The sequence below is a fragment of the Muntiacus reevesi genome, chromosome 1 (assembly GCF_963930625.1).
Source record: "Muntiacus reevesi chromosome 1, mMunRee1.1, whole genome shotgun sequence".
In the NCBI taxonomy this organism is placed as follows: Eukaryota; Metazoa; Chordata; class Mammalia; order Artiodactyla; family Cervidae; genus Muntiacus; species Muntiacus reevesi.
Window position 1 is genome coordinate 235,433,852 of NC_089249.1, and position 12,755 is coordinate 235,446,606.

Here is a 12,755-nt window from a genome sequence, read left to right on the forward strand (position 1 = left end):
CATACGAAGGGGGAGGGATGTAACTCAGTTCACAGCCATGTCTAAGGCCATGTCGGAGCTTAGTGGGAGAAAATGCTGTGTTCGATTGGTGATGTCTGTGGTGCAAAGTTGTAACACAGTTGTCACATTGTCATTTCTATCTGGGTTTCATTCATTTATTCAGTTGGAGTAATTTCAGTTATAAGGTGAAAAACCAGCTCAAACTGTTTTAAGCAAAAACGGAATTTATTACCTCATGCAACTGAATAGCCTGGGCTAACACCATGGGCCCATTTTGATCTTGGGCTCCAATGATAGAAGCCTGGGTTTCTTTTTCTTGGCACCTTTGATAGAGATTATGATGACGAAAGTGATAGCAGGGAGTACACACAGCATCCCGTGTGCAGGCACTGTTTTAAGCACTTGACACTAATTCATGTAATCCTCTTGAGTCTACGAGGTGGTGGTTGTTGTTCCATTGCTCAGTCATGTCTGATTCTTTGCGACCCCATGGACTCCAGCATGCCAGGCTTCCCTGTCCTTCACCATCTCCCAGAGTTTGCTCAAACTCCTGTCCATTGAGTTGATGATGCCATCCAACAGTCTCATCCTCTGTTGCCCCCTTCTCCTCCTGCCTTTGATCTCTCCCAGCATCAGGGTCTTTTCCAATGAATTGGCTTATTGCATCCAGTGACCAAGGTATTGGAGCTTCAGCTTCCACGTTAGTCCTTCCCATGAATATTCAGGGTTGATTTCCTTTAGGATTAACTGGTTTGATCTCCTTGCTGTCCAAGGGGCTCTCAAGAGTCTTCTCCATCACCACAGTTCAAAAGCATCAATTCTTCAGTGCTCAACCTTCTTTATAGTCCAACTCTCACATCTGTACATGGCCACTGGAAAAACCAGAGCGTTGACTATATGGACCTTTGTTAGCAAAGTGATATCTGCTTTTTAATACACTGTGTAGGTTTGTCATAGCTTTTCTTCCAAGGAGCAAGCCTCTTTTAATTTCATGGCTGCAGTGACTGTTAGGAGGTAGGTATTTTCATTTACAGATGAGGCAAGTGAGGTATGGTGAGATGAAGTCACTTGTTCAGGACTATGCACATAAGAGAGCCAGGATTCACGCCTATGTGATATTTCTAGTTTTTAGAACCTGTGCATTAAAACAGGGGTTGCAGAACTCTGACCTAAAGGCCAAATTCCACCTCTACTCATTCTTGTAAATAAAGCTTTACTGGAACATAGCCACCCTCATTTATTTATGTTTTCATGCTGCAAAGGCATAGTTGAGCAGTTACAACACAGTACAGCTTGCAAAACCTAAAATATTTCTATCTGGCCCTTTATAGGGAGAGTTGACTGACTCCTACTCTATTGGATTTTACTATTCTTAGGCTTATATGGTAGCGAGATGGTTGTAGTTGTTCCTGTTTCTAACCCCTTTCTGTTCATATTCATTAAGAAAGAACATGTTCAGCTCTCTCATTGTTCAAACAAAGTCCAAGAATTCACCCTTGCTAGCCCTGATTGGCCTGACTTAGGTCATCTGTTACGAATAGCGGCCAAGGCTCACTGGCTTGGCCCGGGTATCATGCTCCATCCTTGGGGCTAAGAGTGAGGCCAGCTTCATTCACGGTATGTGGCCAGGTGCTGGGAGAGAGTGGTCTGCTCTAAGATTGTGCTCAGTTGTATCCGACTCTGCGACCCCATGGACTGTAGCCCTCCAGGCTCCTCTGTCCATGGGATTCTCCAGATAAGAATACTGGCATGGGTTGCCATTTTCTCCTCCAGGGAATCTTCTTGACCCAGGGATTGAATCCACGTCTCCTGCGCTTCCTGCATTGGCAGGCAGATTCTTTACCCCTGAGCCACTAGCGAGGCCCTATCCTAAGAGACATCTAGGGGTTTTTTGTAAGAAAGAGGGCAGAATTCTGAGTAGTGAAAACAAATGTTGGCTGCATTAATAATGCTCTGTTTAGTTCATTTTGCTATTTAATGAGGCAAATGGAAATATTGGATGGAAATAATCCAGTAATGCACCCAGATATCTTGAGAAGGTGATGTTTCCACACAGTTTCTTGATGGTATGCTTATTCCCCACTAGAAGCTGGACAGTAACAGTGGCTGTTCTTTCTCAGGAGAGTTAAGAAAAAGATCATTGAAGAGAGAAGTATAAGGAATAGTCCTGGAAGGAAGGGAGAGAATTTGAACTTACACGCAACTCCTAGGTTGAACACTGGTGTTCTTTCAGCTATAGCTGCTGCAACCTCTGTAACTTGCCTTCTTTTTTTATGTATTTCATGCTTCCTTGCCTTGTCCAGCAGCACATATGGAATGAACATGATATTTTCTTGATAACTAACAGTCATCATTATAAACGTGGTGCCCTGTGTTGTGATTCAATGATGCCCTGTAGGGCTCTTGGCATGTAGTCAGGATTGTTTTCCCCAAAATGTAACACTGTCATATAGTCAAAGTGTTTGAGTACTTCTTTTAGCTTTAAAAAAATCTTTGTGAAATATAATACACAGAAAATTGAAAAGCACAAATGGAAAACTTAGTGAATTATTATAAAGGGAAATTCTTCAGAATGGTGAATTAGTTTTGTGTCAGTTTTTCAGAGGGGCCTCCCAGGTGACTCAGTGGTAAAGAATCTACCTGTTAATGCAGGAACTGCAGGAGACACAGGTTCAATCCCTGCGTTGGGAAGATCCCCTGGAGGAGGAAATGGCAATCCACTCTGGTATCTTTGCCTGGAAAATTCCATGGACAGAGGAGCCTGGTGGGTTGCAGCACATGGCGTTGTAAAGAGTCGGACACGACTGAATGACTGAGTGCATACATACAGCTCTGCAAAAGTCCTCTGAATGCTTCTTCCTAGTCACACCTTTTGCCCAAAGATAACTATTGTCATTAATTCTATAATAACCATTTCCTTGGTTTTCTTTATGGTTTTACTACCTAGGTATGCATCATAAACATTATAGTTCAGTTTTGCCTGTTTGTGAATCTATAAAATTGCTTTTGAATTGTATATAATTGTATTCATGAAGCAAATATTTTTTGTTTGATTTCTTTTACTTAACCTGCTGTTTGTAAAATTCATCCATGTTGTTGGCTAAAGTTGTAGTTCACTTATTTTTGATAGAATTCCATACTTCAAGAGGAACATACTGTTCTGTTCTATTGGGGGTCATTTGGGTTCTTATCTAATTTTAACATGTAGAAATAGTGTTGCTATGAACTGCCTCTTGCTGTACATGTGCGTAAATTACCTGGGTGTATGCTTAGAATGTGTTGCTAGGTCACTGGATGTGAATATCTCCAATGTTAGTAGATAGTGCCACAATTGCTTTTCAAAGTGGTGGATCGATAATCTCACCAGCAGTGTGTGAGCGTGCCAGTTGTGCCAAGGCTTTGCCAATGCTTGTTAGTGTCAGCCCTTCTATTTGCAACCATTTTGTGGCCATTCATAATCACTAGTGGAGAATGTTTCTTATGTTCATTAATTTTTCTGGATATTATATGGGAATTGCCTTCAAATCCATTACCCACTTTTTTTGCTGAATTTCTCTCTCTCTCTTTTTTTAATTGGAGTACAGTTGCTTTAAAATGTTATGTTCATTTTCTGCTGTGCAACAGAGTGAGTGAACTTTATGTATGCACATCCCCTCCCTGTGAGTCTGCTTCCCCCCACCCCCATGCCACCCCTCCAGGTCATCACAGAGCACGGAGCTGAGGTCCCCGTGTATACTGCAGGTTCCCACTAGCTATGTATCTTACACATGGTAGTGTTATACATTAGTGCTACTTCTCAATTTGTCCCACCCTTTCCTTTCCCCACTGTGTCCATAAATCTGTTCCCTATGTCTGCGTCTCTTTTCCTGCCCTGAAATAGGGTCATCTATACCATTTTTCTAGGTTCCATATGTCTGCATTAATATATGATATTTGTTTTCCTCTCTCTGACTTACTTCACTCTGTATGACAGACTCTAAGTCCATCTGCATCTCTACAAATGACCCAATTTCATTCCCTTTTATGACTTTGTAATGTTCTATTTGATATTTCTGTGTAACAAAGTACCACATCTTTTTTATACATTCATCTGTCAATGGACATTAGGTTGTTGGTTTTTTTTTTAACATAGATTTATAGGAAGTGCATATTTCAATGGGGGAGCTCTACTCCCTTTTCTCCACGATATCCTTTGTCCCTAGTTCTCTCATGACTTCATTGCTTCCTTCTCTATAGCTTGGGTGGCTGCCCGCCTCTGTCTATTCCTCAACATACTGCTCCCCAGGACCCTCTTCTCAGCCAACATAATGTCTCTCTACTTTCTCCCTATGTCATCCCCTCCATAAAGGCCAGAACACACGAGTGACTACCTCTCCATCTTATCAGTGACATTTTGGCCACAGATCTTTTTATCTTGATGTCTGCTGGGATTCTCCCTTCACTTGGCTATCCTAATAGCTCCTTGAGTTCACTGTGTCCCAATTACACTCTTCAGCTTTCTCTTTTCCTCCCCCTAAACCCTTCTCTCCCGTTCCTTTAGCCTCTAACTCTGGTCATGCCATTGCTGATCACCTTAGCTATCCACCTGCGCATGTTTAACATCTCTCTCTGCTCTCATCAAGTCAGTCTCTACCTTATGTTGATCCCACCTTTTCAGTGTTTTCTCCATCCCTAATTTAGGCCCTCCTCATTGCTTTCCTGGATCACTGCAACAACTTCCTGTTTTCAATCTTGTCTACTTCAGATATGTCATTTACTCAGCTGCCAGAGGGATCTTTGGAAATGTAAATTCCAACCATGTCCCTTCTCTTCTTAAAATCCATCTTCCAGTGGTACTCCATTGGCTGCTAAGGACATCTAAGTTCTCTAAGTGGCCTTCTGCACTCTGGGCCTTGCTCTCTCATAAGCACTCCAAGCAGTTCTGGGTCAGAGTCTGCAGCAAAATCAACCTGATAGTAGTTCTCAGAGACGGGTGGAGCTTCTCAGCCATGTGCCTTTGCTCATGTCTGTGGTCCCCTGGCTGCCCTATCCTCCTCTAGGGTTGAACTTCATTTCATCTCCAGGAGATCATATTCATTAACTCTGTACACCCCTAATCACTTATACACATCTCTGCCATTACTTTAGCCATGTCATACTGAAGTCACCTGTTGGAATTTCATTTTCTGTTGGACTGTATTCCTTGAGGACAGGAATCATGCCTTGATTACCTACATTGCTTATTTTGCAGCACATGATCAGGCATGAATAACTGATAGCATTTAATCTTCAAAAAATTTTTGGAAATAATTGATTTAAAATGTGATTCTGCTATGCCGCATGATAGCATTTACTCGTGTAGGTAAGTAACGTGTAATGTGGTGAATAAATGCAGTGGATCTACCTATACGAATCTGTGCCAGCCTTGCCACCGGGAACCTGGGTATGAGGCAGTCTTCTGAGCACCCCTGGGGAAACGGTCTTTGGCACTGCGGCAGAAATGCTGAAATGCTCCTTGAGTAGGAATTAAATATCTTACCAAGACCTTTGATCTAGGTTTGAGTTGACTCACTGGTTTTAGGCACATGGAAAAAAACGGAAAATAACCATGAAATAAGGCCGATCTTAGAGATTCCAAAGACCTGGTTTCAGTGTTGGTCTTGGAGTGACTCGGGCAGTTGGCATCACTTCTCTGGTTGTGAAAGTGCCTCAGTCAATTGAAATGTCTCCACAACCAATAATGTTCAATTATTGTTCATCACCAGGACACTTATTCCACTCAAAGTAAGCAATATCACAAGCAGGTGAAAAAAGGAGTTGTTACAGTCTTATGTGGAGTCATGTAAGTTTATTATCAACCAGGTCAGTGGGGTTTTCATTTGTAAATAGATCTCCAGTCCTGATATAAAATACAATAAAGCAGATTTACAGTCTTTGTTTCCAGGCTGTGTCCTTAATCAGCAAGGAAGCATCCACCATTCCTAGAGGAAGGATCACAAATTCAGAGATGGTGCTACGAGAGAGGGGGGAGTCTGTTAGCGGGACGTTGAGGCTGTGTGTGTGTGATGTTAAGAAAAATCCATCATGTGTTTAATGCTGGAGAAGAGGGAAAAGCTGTAATCACTGCTCCTGCAGGAGCATCCGCAATGCCCCTCTCGGGACATCATCTGACACCGACGGAGTTCCTTAACTGTTCCTGTGCTGGTCAAAGGGAAGAGCTGCTTTGAACCACGTTCCCTTCCTGAAGTGGTATTCTTTCTGTACTTTGGAAAGTTTTAGCTTTTGAATTGAGCTTTCTTGTTCCACGATGGACACTTCATAATCTTCTATGTTTGTCGCATCTTCAATGAATATAACCATCTTTGAATTTCAGCTGATTCTTTTTAAGAACCATTTCAAATATAACTAATTAACCTTTCTGCCTTTTCAAAAAGAATATGAAAACTAAGAGCCATACCCTTCATCTTGTCAGAGAGGAAATGAGGGGCTGGAAAATGGAGGCTGCCATGAAATAAATGCACCTCAGAACTAAGAAATCAACCCTGGTTGTCCTAGCCCCAGCCTTCTTCTTGTTGGAGTCCCCCCAGAGGCTAAGGAGGCAGGCTGCAGTGGACCCGACAGCAGAACTGTGTGGGGGCTGTGATGTGACATGGCCCGTCTCCCCTTCCCCTGCTGAGAAAGGGGTGCTGTTTAACATGCAATTGTTGGCTGCTCTCTTTGATGAATTTGGGCTGACTATTCATAAGCCACCTGCACTTGGCATTGGAAATCACCGGCCTAGATGAAATATGACTTTCAATTATGCCACAGTCAGAAAAGGTGAAATAAGAAAGCCATCTGGGTCGGGGGTGGTGAGTGGCAGTCAAGTTGTTTTTCTATTAGAGTGACTTGGGCATGCAAGTGAGTCTAGCGTTCACACCTCACACATCCTGCCAAGCCTTCTAATTTATTGTTGTGCCTTTCAGTTGCCCACAGAACCTCCCCTTCTATATTGTGGACACCCAGGCAAATGGAAATGCCAATCTTCCCCATCCCTGTCTTGCTGTGTTAAGCGTGGGCTCAGCTCTGAGCAGTTTCTTTGGGGGAACAGGCTTGCCTTCCTTTAAGCACACTCAGGGAAAGGTTTGCCTCACCTCTTGCTTCCATGTAGAAGGGTTAACAGTAATAGTCCTGTCACTTCCCGTAGCCTTGTTATGGGGAATATTTAGTGCTTGAGCCGGGATGTGGGGGTGATATCCCAGACGTGATAATGTCACTTCCTGCGTCGGTGAACATGGTATTGATTGCAAGCTGTCAACCTTTTTGTATGCTCTGCGAGGTCCCCGAAGGCTCACTGCGCCTGGAAGGCTAATGCATCAGGCAGGCACACATGTGCTTTATTAACTAAGGCTGCTATCTGAGCTCGGTCACTTGCTCTGAACACACCTTGGCTCACTGACTTTCCATTTTTTCTTTTTCATTCCTTGACTCATCTGAGCAGTCTTATGATGACCTGTACCAAACTTGCCTTAACTTAAACTCCCATGGAACTGTGCTCAGCTTGTAAGCTTCCTGAGGGCAGAGGCTCTGCCTGTCTTTCTCACTTGTTTTTTCATTCACTCATTCAACCACTATTTAATGAGCACTTACGCTGTGCCAGACCCTTCTCAATGCTATGAGGATACCAGAGGGGGAGAATACCAGAAGGCTTCCCAGGTGGTGCTAGTGGTAAGGAACCCACCTGCCAATGCAGGAGACATGGGTTTGATCCCTGAGTTGGAAGGATCCCCTGGAGGAGGGCCTGGCAACCCAGTGTAGTATTCTTGCCTGGAGAATCCCATGGACAGAGGAGCTTGGCGGGATAGAGTCCATGGGGTTGCAAAAAGTTGGACACAACTGAGTGACTAAGCATGCACAAATGCATTTTGAGTCTGACCCTTCTTAATGCTTTGGGGATACCAGAAGGGGAAGAATAAAGAATACCTTGGTTCTCATGGAAGTTAGGGTGGTCAAGAAAGTCCTCTCCAAGGAGTTGACACTTGAGCTGAGCTTTTCTGTATACTCCCTGTGCCCGGACCATTCATATTTGCTGTGTTATGGAACTATTACTCCTCAGTTGAGCAGATCATAGTATAGCTATTGGAGAACCCTCTGGTGATATGCAAACCTCACTAAGGCCATGCATTTTTGTTTCTCATATCATACATTACTGTCCTTTGACTTCATGTCCCCTTACTTCTCTTGGTCTACACTCTTGTTTTTTATTGGTCAGCCGTACCAGAATATTTTAAGTTCCTTCAATACACCATGTGCTCCTTTGCCTTTACCTAGACCATCTTGATACCTGGAGCACTCTTTCCTTCTCTAATCCCCTGGATAACTCATTCCCCGCTTATCTTTCAGGCTTACTGTAGGCATCACCTCCTCTGGGGAACTTGTGGTCTGGGTGAAGTGGTGTTCCTTTGTATTCTCCTGGTATCTGAGATACCTAGGAGGACACACACCATGCTGTTGTACAGTACTAGAAGGATACGAGCAAGAAACATGTGTCGACTATTGTTGGCTAGGAATCTTCACATCTATTTAATGAGACGGGGCCATTTTTACCCTTATTTTATCAGTAAGGTAACTGAGACATAGAGGTTAATTTGTCAAGGGTCATTCAGCTTATAAGTGGTGAAGTTTAGATTTCAATCCATGCAAGCATCCTGGGCCCTTTAAAATTAAAAAAAAATTTTTTATCTATTTGTTTTTGGTTGTATTGGGTCTTCGTTGCTGTGCACAGGCTTTCTCTAGCTGCAGTGAGCGGGGGCTATTCTTCGTTGTGGGACGCGGGCTTCTCATTGTGGTGGCTTCCCTTGTTGTGTAGAGCGTGGCCTCTAGGTTTGGGGGCTTCAGTAAAGTTGTGATGTGTGAGTTCAGTAGTTGTGGCACACAGGCTTAGTGTGTGCATCATGTGGGATCCTTCTGAACCAGGGATATTGAACCCACATCCCCTGCACTGGCAGGCGGATTTTTAACCACTGGACCACCAGGGAAGCCCCACACCTGGGCTCTTAACCTTCTTGATCTTCTACTGCTATAGTTGCCTGGGAGCGTGCCTGCTTCTCCCATGACACCATAAGCCCTGTGAAGACAGAGACTGTCATGACTGCTTCCCCAGATCACTCTAACACAGGGCTTGGCATGACCAGTCTTTAACTGTTTATTGAGGACTGGGTGAATAAATGCATGAAAATCACACCTAACTGAGAGACTGCTTACAGAGTGCCCCAATACTGCTTTTTACCTTTGCCAATGAGATAGTCTTCTCCCCTCGCTTTTGCTCCAGCCTTCCTGGGATTACCTTTGACTTCCACAATAATTTAATGTTTTGACTGGAAGGATGTGTCTCACTAGCTAACCACAGCAAGAATCCCAGGACATGTGGCTGGTTCCACTTTATTGTGGTTTTAGGGTTCCCACACAAGGATGAATTCAAGAGAAACGCTGTCCTCAATTGAAACCAAATACAGCAAACCAAATGATTGGGATTGCAACCAGGAGCTCTGAGATGGCAGGAGGGGCTCTGGTGGGGAATAGTCTGTCCATTCAAGAGATCAAGCTTGACAGGGTAGGGAGTGGACTGGGAATCTGGAAACAATCACCGAACTGATCCCACAGTGATCACTGCTTTTGACAGCATCTGAGGCAGGAATTGGCAGAGACACAGATCACCTTGGTTCTGCCACCAGCAGTTTAACCAGTGGGGCGTGGAAGGTGTAAATTGGGGGGATGGTTAAACAGTAATAATAAGGTCAGGGTCAGGGGTTGGAGACCTCTGGGAGCCACTTGACCTCACTCTCTGCTTTGGTGACAGAGCAAATTTGTTTTCCTGGTTAGCTGTCAGGTAATGTTTGGTTGCAGAGAGGTTTGTGAATATCCTCACTAGTGGAAAGACACAAGACAAGGTAGCTATGCATTCCCTTGAAAGAAGTACAGGATCAGGGTCAGGGCAGGTCTAGATAAAGCATCTGGCTTTGTCACAGTGACTGTGTCGATTTTGAGTCTGTTCATCAACTAGAAAAGTGGAATAATGCATTTACCCATCAAGTGACTGTACGGACTTAAAAAAGTGCCTTGCCCAACACCTGTTACCTAATAAGTGCTCGTAATTATTGGTTTCCTTTTATTTCTTCCTTCCATCTATTTTTATATTTAAACAGTCCTTAGACATGGGAGTTTAATAAATATTTATTATTGGATGAATGAAAGAAAGAAGGGGTCGGTCAGTTTTGGAAAATTGAAAATGTGTTTTAATAGAAGTAGAGAAATATTGATTTCATGCTCCCATGCCAAATTCATTCTTACTTTGGTGAATCATATATGTTGTTCTCTCTCAGAAATGTGTTTCTTTTTTTTGGCTGCACCACGTGGCATTTGGAACTTTCCCAACCAGGTACTGAACCCGTGCCCCTGCAGTGGAAATGCAGGGTCTTAACCCCAGGACCACCAGGGAAGTCCATGTGTTTTGTTCGTTGTTGAGAAAACTGCGTTAGAGCTCTGCTTAGGTGTCACGTATTCCAAGAAACTTCTTACCTACCAGTCCTCACGAGTTAACCATTTCCTTCTCTGTATCATTTCTGCACTGTATACATTGTAAATATGTCCCCAACACACATGGCTGTCATCTCTGGGAGGGTGGTGACCAGTGGCTTACACATGTCAGGAACCGCAGCCCCGTGCCTAGGGCTGATACGTACCAGGAGCTCAATAAATATTTAACCTTGATGAACTTATAGGATGTTACTGGAACTTGTTTTCCAATTTGTAACTTCCATCTCTCTCTCTATATATGTGTATATTCTCTCTCTTTTTATACACACACACACACACACACACACACATACACATATGAGATGGGGAGAGAGGATAAGAACTCTGATCAAAATGTCTGCCTTTGGTACTTGTGAACTGTACAAATTTAGTCAAGTTATGTCATCTCTTTGTTCCCTTATCTGTAAAATGGGAACAATAATGTATCTGTGCCTAGAGTTACGGAGGTAAATGAATTAATACTTGGGAAATTTGTAGAACCAAGCCTGGCCCATAGTAAACATTTGGTAAGTGTTAGCTACCCTCATATATAAGAAACAGTATTTTAAAAACTCTGGCTTTAGAGTATGAAACTTTGAGTTGGAGACCTGGTTCTACCACTTACTGGCTATGTGCCTTTGGCTACATTGAAATCTTGAGTCTGTTTTCTCAGTGGCAAAAATGGAAGTAACCCTGGCATGGATCTCATGGGGTTCAGAGAAGGAGATGAGGAGAAATCAGTCATATGTCCTCAGTGAATATTGTTGCTGTTACTATTCTGTGGGGCTTGAAGCTTATTAAAACAGTTATAAAAAAATGAGTTTCTTGTGTCCCTCATAATCATCCCATGAGCGAGGGCTGATGGCTTTCTGACCGTTTTACAGGTGATGTGACTGATGTAGGCACTGAATGACTTGCCCAGGTTGCCCAGTTACTCCACAGAGCCAGGAGCAGGATCTGCATTTCCTGTCCCCTCAATCCATGTTCTTTCCATTGACCAGGCGAGTCATTCCCATGGAAAGTGGCTCCTGCACTTGACTTAGAAATGCAGGGGCAAGAGGACAGTTAAGGTGTGACAAGAGGCACAGTGTGTGACTGTTTCCCAGCGGTGAACCAGGGGCTGCTGTGTCTTTGAGGGTAGTGTTAAAACACACCATCCTCATCTGCACACGGCCATAACGGAAGAAGACAAATTAGTAAGGCCTCCTTCATTCAGGCTGTGGACTCCAGTGTCTTCCCAAAGCTTTATTATTAGGCCTACTAGGGCCTTCCTGACTCTTGGAGGCAGTCAGCAGAGGGGCTGAGGAAAGAATAGGGGCCAGGGTTGGGGGTTCAGAGGGAAGCTTTGGGTTGTTGCTCTGTAGGTTTGAAGGAAGGGAAATGGTCTCCAACATTGTCAGTGATGAAGCATTTGAGGGTCTAACTTTTATTATCATGAGCCCTGCAGGTTCAAAGGAAATACATGTGAGACAGCTGACTTGCTTCATCGGGTCACTGAGCTAAAAGAATTGTAGTATCGCCTTTGTTTCTTTCACTGACAACTGTTTCACCTTACATGTGCTGGGTTGCCTAATGCATGTTGAGTTAATTACAAGACCAATGAGAGGTTGAGAGATGCTCCCCTGCACCCCCACCCCCCCCCCCGCCCCCCAAGTACCTGACAGAAGACTGAAGGCAGAAGCCAGACCTTAAGGAGTTAGGAAGCTTAGGGGTTCCTACTGCCCGTTCACCGATGGACACCCCATTGCTGCATGCTGCTTGTGTCTTCTTTGTTTTGTTCAAACTCATCTTCTTCCTCTGGAAGTGAAAGTGTGGATGTCTGCCAAAGTTCAGCCTTCAAATTGCTTGTTAAAATATCAGGAATGAACTATTGCCTCAGGAACAGACTATTGCTGCAGGGCAGGGATCTGAGGGCCCAAGAAGCTGTTGAAAAGGTGGTAAGTCAGCTTCCACATAACTCTGAGTGTCAGCTGGAAAAGGGACTGACTTCTAGGCACCATCAGCCAAGAAGATCACCAGCACTGGGGTGGAAGAAGATGGCAGGTGTAAACACCTGGCTCCATAACCAGCACAGAGCAGGTCACTGCTAAAGCAGGGTGGTGGGCATTGCTGCCGAGGCCTGGTCTCTAGGGCCTTCCCCTCCTGTTTCCACGTACGAGTCGAGGATGTTGGCTCTGGTACCTCCTTTGTTTGGGGTAACGGGGAAGGTGGTGGTCCTCTCT